At 39.5% G+C, this 7087-nt stretch overlaps 1 non-coding gene across 1 annotated transcript; it reads left to right on the top strand.

Annotated features, from left to right (window-relative positions):
• Window positions 1-3643: 3643 nt before the first annotated feature.
• On the top strand, window positions 3644-3717 carry Trnat-agu (transfer RNA threonine (anticodon AGU)). Its single transcript has one exon. It is a non-coding gene; the product is annotated as a tRNA-Thr (tRNA).
• Window positions 3718-7087: the final 3370 nt, after the last annotated feature.

The following is a 7087-nucleotide window of genomic DNA, read 5'->3' as shown; positions in this document are numbered from 1 at the left end:
AAGCTCCGGCTCAAAGCAGGAGTAGGAACGGGGTGGTTTTTAGTCAGTAAGAGTCCTAGACTCGTTCTGATAGGGTGATTTATTCGCGCCGGCCAATCAGACCGCCGAACACGTTCTCGTCTCGATTACTTTAAACGTAAAGCGAACTCGTACCAAATACACCAGAATAGGGGTACGTTCGACCCATGAATTTGCGTATTTCGTTCGCGTTCTGCCTTCATTTGAGTTTAATGTTTCGGAACTAATCGTATCAATGGTGAGCAGATAAGAAATTTCAACGTAATTAACGTAAATATCGACGCTGAAGCTTTGAAAAGCGTTTCGATGCCATATTTTTGTTGTTCTATAAGTTATTGGGGATGCAGCTAATGGTTTGGAAGTCCCATTTTGTTTTGAGAGAAAATCTCGGTTTTGGTATTAATGTAAAGTCAATGTGTTATTGATCCGGAGCTGCGGACTACCTAGCGGGTTTACCGGGGCTCCGGCTCAAAAAGCAGGAGTAGGAACGGGGTGGTTTTTAGTCAGTACGAGTCTGACACTCCCTCTCGCCTCGCCCAAGGCGGGAGACGTCATTGGATGATTTTCCCCTCTCAAAAAAAAAAATGTGTTATTGATTTCTTTTTGTAGAAAGAAGGTAGTTACCATCTCCTATTTTGGTTATAGCATCATTAGGAACGCGAACGCGAGTGAGGTTACCGGTGGCTCAATTACACCCCTTCCTAATCTTCCCAATCCATGATTCTTAACCTCCAAAAGGTCCACAACGGACTTATAACGTCTCTGGTGTTTCAGGTGTCCATGAGCGGCGGTGATTGCTTACCATTAGGTGAACCGTCTGCTCGTTTACTGGCTTATAACATAAAGTCGTAAACTGCTGACAGAAAACTGTTTCTGGCTCAAATATTGTCCCCCATGTCATTCAACTATGTATTAGATTATTTAGGACGCTTTCATCACGTCTCTTTTTGCCAGGAGTGATTGACAGACTTCTTACATCTTTACAGCCTGTTATAAAATTGAAAACTTCATTTGTTTCAACGCGCTTATCTCCCGAAGCACTATTTTCAATGGAAAAATCTCTAAGTACTAAGTTTCATGGTCAAATACTCAAATGTCAATCAATTTTAAGAAGCTCTCAAATATAGTTCTGTCCCTACAAATTCTTTGTAAATGACAGAGATAGCACGAGATTTAAGTACAACTTAAATTTGAGTAGCATTTCAGTATTCGGGCGTTAGTCGAGAAGATATAAAACATCACTAACAAAAAATGTGTATGCGTCTAATAATGTGGCCAAAGACTGTACTAGGAAATGAATAAAAGACTTCTTCAAATACCAATAAGTACATAATTTCTATGTATACTATCCCTTACTGTAATAACAAGCCGATACACCAATTAGACTCAAGCATGACTCGAGCAATCAAACAATAAAGCGTCGTCCACACTAGGAACATTTGTCGAGCGACAAGTCGCACAACTAGTAATACATATATTAGCATATTTACGGTTTTCATAATTTACCTGACTTGTTTAGTTTTTAGTTTACTGACCAATGAACCGTTGTTTTACGTGTGTGAGGGGGGAAACTACAATAATGGTATAATGACACTTACGACCTCTCTCGATGAATATGGAAATAAATAGATTAATATGCACTTTTAAACACGTAAACCATATAAAGTAAATTTCGCAATTTTTGCAGATGTGCCAATATATTACTAGGTGAGCGATGTGTCCCCGGAGACATCGGGCGATGTCGGGCGACGTCGGGCGACATCGCTGCGACATTGTTGAAACTGTTCCTTGTCGCACAGTCGATGAAGATTAGAGATAGAGTGTGGACGGATTATATGTTATGTTATATTTAATTGTAGGACAAGAAAGTGTGGGAGAGCCATGCTTCGGCACGAATGGGCCGGGCTCGACCGGAGTGATACCACGGCCTCACAGAAAATCGACGTGAAGCAACGCTTGCGTTGTGTTTCGTTGTGTGAGTGAAATTACCGGAGGCCCAATTCCCCCTTCCCAATCTTTCCAATCCCCGATTCGCCAACAACCCTTAAATTTCTAACTCCCAAAAGTCCGGCAACACACTTGTAACGCCTCTGGTGTTTTAAGTGTCCATGGGCGACGGCGATTGCTTACCATCAGGTGATACGTCTGCTCGTTTCGTGTTCCATAAAAAAAGAAATATCTACATCGTCTGTGCGACAAGAAACAGTGTCAGCAATATCGCGGTGAAATCGCCCGACGTTGCCCGAAGTCGCCCGATGTTGCTCGACAAACGATCCCAGTGGAGACGAGGCTTAAAACGATATATTAATAATTGAATGTACTAAATATGAATCATTCAAAGCAAACACATTGAAAAGAGTTTAAATTTCGAACCCAAACGACAACTATTCCGAATGACATGGCGTTTTCCAGTCACGATTTTGACGTTCCATATTTAAAATTTTGAATTTAACGTTCGTTTCATATTGTTTTGTATACATTGACGGTTTTGTTAAAGTTGCTGTTTTTTGTTTGCAATAGTTTGCGAGCAATGTATGTCGTGTTAGTTCGTTTTGTATGGAAGGCTGATTCTATTTTTTTTTCTGAATTGATGACTGTTAGTTGTCTGGACAAAAGATGACCGAATTTTACTATTTTTTGTTAGTATGTGTTGTATGTAGTTTTTGTATGAAAAATGTATGTTAGTATTTTTTTTTCTATTCTATTTGTATTGGTATATAAACTGCGGAGGCCGTTAGAGAAATGTCTGTTGTCAATATCGTTATTTACTATTTTTTAAATATTTAAACTGACATATAAATTACAAACTAAAAAACGTATCAAGATTTTACTTTTGGGTCATGCAGTAATGTCGTGGTGGCATTAAGGCTTAAGTACGACACCCGATTCTTATGTATAAGGGTGCGGGTTCGAAACTTACCAACGGCAAGTACCAATGTGACTTTTCCGAGTTATATGTACTTTCTAAGCATATTTAGACACCACTGACAAACGGTGAAGGAAAACATCGTGAGGAAACCTGTGCTTATAATTTCTAATTATAAGTTTGAAATCGCCAACCCGCATTGAGCAAGCGTGGTGATTAATGCTCAAACATTATCTATGTGAGAAGAGGCCTTTACTCAGTAGTGGCCACTCAGCATATCCCCAAACAGTATAACAACTTTTTTTTTTTAATGGGACATGCCCACCGCAACCTCCCATACCGCTGCAACTCTTGTAAACCAGGATCTACAGACAACCATGAAAACACCGGAACACTGAAGTCCAGCGCGTCCCAGGGACATGAATGACTGTCTTGGATCCCGCAACGAAACATATCAGAAGATGTTATTAGAGGAGAAGAAAAATAAATAGCATAACAACTGTCGATATTATTTATTTATTTATTTTACACTTTATGTACAATGATACAATGGTAGACTTAATGCCAATTTGGCATTCTCTACCAGTCAACCTTGGGGTGATGCAGATTATATTATGCCAAATGCCAAAATTATAAAAAAAAAAACTATCTATATTTTTTTGTATAGGTTATATCTCTTACATTTCTGCCCACCCTTCTAAGCTACAAAGGCGTGAGTTTTGCCAAAAGCCGTGTGCTAAAACAACATTGTAACACAGAGGCGCCGTGGCTTAGTTGGTTAAAGCGCCTGTCTAGTAAACAGGAGATCGCGAGTTCGAATCTCGCCGGGGCCTATGTGGTTGATTTTTGTTGAAATTATATTTTTGTCTATTTGATTTAGTTTTTTGGCATGTTTTAGAAGCAGCCGAAAAAATTTCGTAATGTGAATAATATACTTTGATTTCTCCTTTTGAATCCTACAGAATCTTTTTATTTTCCTATGACATAATTATGGTAGTAAGCCTATTTTTTATACTTAATAGGATGGCGTTGAGCCACCATCTCGCCTGGTGTTGAGCGATGACGTGTAACTCCGGAATTCCATTATTTAGCGGTTAATCAATCGGCGAGGCGTCACCGTTTCATGGTGGATATTCCACCCACTCGCACGAAGAGCTTCGCTTCAAGCTTCCTTGTGCGAACTGCTAGGGAGTGGAACTCCTTGCCGGAGTCTGTGTTTCCTGATGGATATAACCTGGGTGTCTTCAAGGCCCGAGTGAATAGGTTACTTATGGGCAGACGTGCTCCATCGTAGGCCGCATCAACACTTACCACCAGGCGAGATAGAGGACAAACGTCGGCCCATTTAACATAAAAAAATCAATATTTAACATTTCGGGGTTGCTGATGATGATACTTCTAAAGTAACTCTGCCTACCCCCATGGGAGACAGGCGTGAAGCTATGTATATATGTAAGATAAAGATTTGGATTTCCGAAAATTATAAACACCAAAATTGCAAGCCCGGTGCATCTTAACATCATCGGTTTGTCCCAAAATCCAAAATCTACAGACCTTTAACTTTTGTAAAAGTCAACAACAATATAGGAAGGATCCATTGTAATAAAGATGACAATATGGAGTATCTTTTGAAAGAACACAATACAGTTTTCGAAAACCGATGACCGAGATTATGTTTTTGAAAAAAAAATTAGGGTGAATATTTGCTACCTGCTATCACACTGACTATCGCACTCGAAGACATTTAATGATTACTTTACTTAAACTATTCCTTAGTAACGATTTTGTTCCGAAAACAATTGCTGAGGACTGGGTTAAGTAAACATTAAATGACTCTGAGTATGGTGGTAATGTTATAAATGTGAAAGTTTGTTTGTTTGGATATTTGAATGTTTGTCCGTCAATCACGCTGAAACTACAGAACGGATTTTGATGAAATTTAGTATACAGATAGGGTATGAGCTGACTTGGGTGATAGGATAGTTTTTATTCCACGGGAATGTGGACGAAGCCGCTGGCAGAAGCTATTTGTAAATAGACAGTTATGTTAGCTTTCGACTGAAATTAATATCGCTAGAAATGAACGAGATCTCGAGATTGCATTTCCTAGTCCTATTTAATAGTGGTCAATAAGAGCTGGACGTATTGTTAAATTTAATGCAATTCCAGACTTTACTACTGAGGGCAAAGAAGCCCAGTTATACACTGGGCTTTTTTCGGTGTTTCGAAAATTTCTCAGTAGTAGCACGGAGTCTGGAATTGTGCCCAGTATATATGGCAATAGGCTCACCCCCTATTACACGGGACTTATAACACAAATGGTGAAAAGTGGGTGTACATTGTATAGCAGCATTATGTGCCATAATGTGCACCTCTGCCTACCCCTTCGGGGATAAAAGGCGTGAGGTTGTTGTTGTTACTTTACCCTATCTAGAAATCCAATACCTATAGCTCGGCATTTGTAGTACAAACGAAGATTCGAACAGAAAACAGTATTAAAATTTTGTTATTTTAGTATTCATCTGTGGTACATCTCATCTCTTCGCCCCATATAATTTTGGGGTAAATAGGTAAGTATAACATCAATAGGATAAGGACCCGCATACTAAATCCAATATGTATGAATGAGATTATAATTTGGGTTAATGTATGCAAGATAGATTTTTTTTGATAAATCCAATAATAAAATTTGTATGGGGGTGCTATGGGAAAGAACTGTGTGTGGGACGACAGTGTAGTATGCATTTAATTACCACCAACACTATCCCTGTGGGTATCGTTAAACCGACTATGGGATATTTGTTACATAGTATTTTAAGTCTTTGACTGTTAATAGAAAACTGTTGAAGGCAAATCCTTCGCTAACGTCGGTCACCGGTGACCACCACGGCGTTCAATGTGTTAAGAGCAATATTTGTTACGCCTTTTTTTAAGGGGGGGGGGGTAATGATCCAATGACCTCTCCCATGGATGAGGCGAGAGGGAGTGTCAGACTCTTACTGATTAAAAACCACCCCGTTCCTACTCTTGCTTTTCGAGACGGAGCCTAAACTATCTAAACTAATATTATAAAGCTGAAGAGTTTGTTTGTTTTTTTTAAACGCGCAGATTTCCGGAACTACTGGTCCGATTTGCATAATTCTTTTTGTGTTCGATAGTGAATTTATCGAGGAAGACTATAGGCTATAAAACATCATGCTTTGCCCAATAGAAGCCAAGCAGAGCGGGTGAAACCGCGCGGAAGTAGCTAGTATTTTATAAACAACCTCTTACTCCACCTCGTCCGGACTTATGCAAAAGCTTAGTACTTGCAATGTATGTAAACGTTACTGAAGACTACTGCTTATGCCCAATAAGCGAGCAAGCTTTAACAAGAGTGTCTGTGTAACAATAAGTCGTAAACATAATGAGCTATTGTTCAATACGCTTGAGGGATCCGACCGTTTTGGACGGAGTTAGGTGACTGGATGTGGCTTTTGTATTTTGCATTATATAGGCATTTTGTGTTACATCACATCGATAGCCTATAAGTAGCTATTGCTGATCAAAAAATGTAGATTTCTGTGTACAATTGATGGAATACTGTACCGTCAACTTCACCACATAATTTTAGACAGTTTTTTTTTATTTATTATTATTAATCTTCACGCCTTTTATCCCCGAAGTGGTAGGCAGAGGTGCACATTACGGCACTTAATGCCGCTATACAATGTACACACACTTTTCACCATTTGTGTTATTAGTTCCATGTAATAGAGGATGAGCCTATTGCCATATACTGGGCACAATTCCAGACTCCGTGCTACTACTGAGAAATTTTTCACAAATCCGAAAAAAGCCCAGCAGTACTTTGCACGACCTAGACATTGAACCCAAGACCCATTGTCATAGCATAAATGGGACATTGTACAGAGTAATGTGCACCTCTGCCTACCCCTTCGGGAATAAAAGGCATGACGATGCATATAAGTACTAAGCGACATCAACTTCGCTCACCAAACAAGCCACATCTAGACACCCAATATCTATGTAAAATATCCGATAAAGAGTGCATTCAATAAAAACAATGGAAGAACTGCAACTTTCACTGATGTAACTGATTGTAATACAAGCCTGCCCCGCGGTTATGCCTGCTACCTTCGCTGGTGGCTTCCGGGGTGGGCAGAAGTCCAGGGTAAAGAGAAACTCCCATATATTGCAGGT

Source organism: Spodoptera frugiperda, chromosome 22, assembly GCF_023101765.2.
Source record: "Spodoptera frugiperda isolate SF20-4 chromosome 22, AGI-APGP_CSIRO_Sfru_2.0, whole genome shotgun sequence".
Taxonomy (NCBI): domain Eukaryota; kingdom Metazoa; phylum Arthropoda; class Insecta; order Lepidoptera; family Noctuidae; genus Spodoptera; species Spodoptera frugiperda.
Note: the sequence above shows the minus strand (reverse complement) of the source record. Positions and strands in the feature narration are given on the sequence as shown.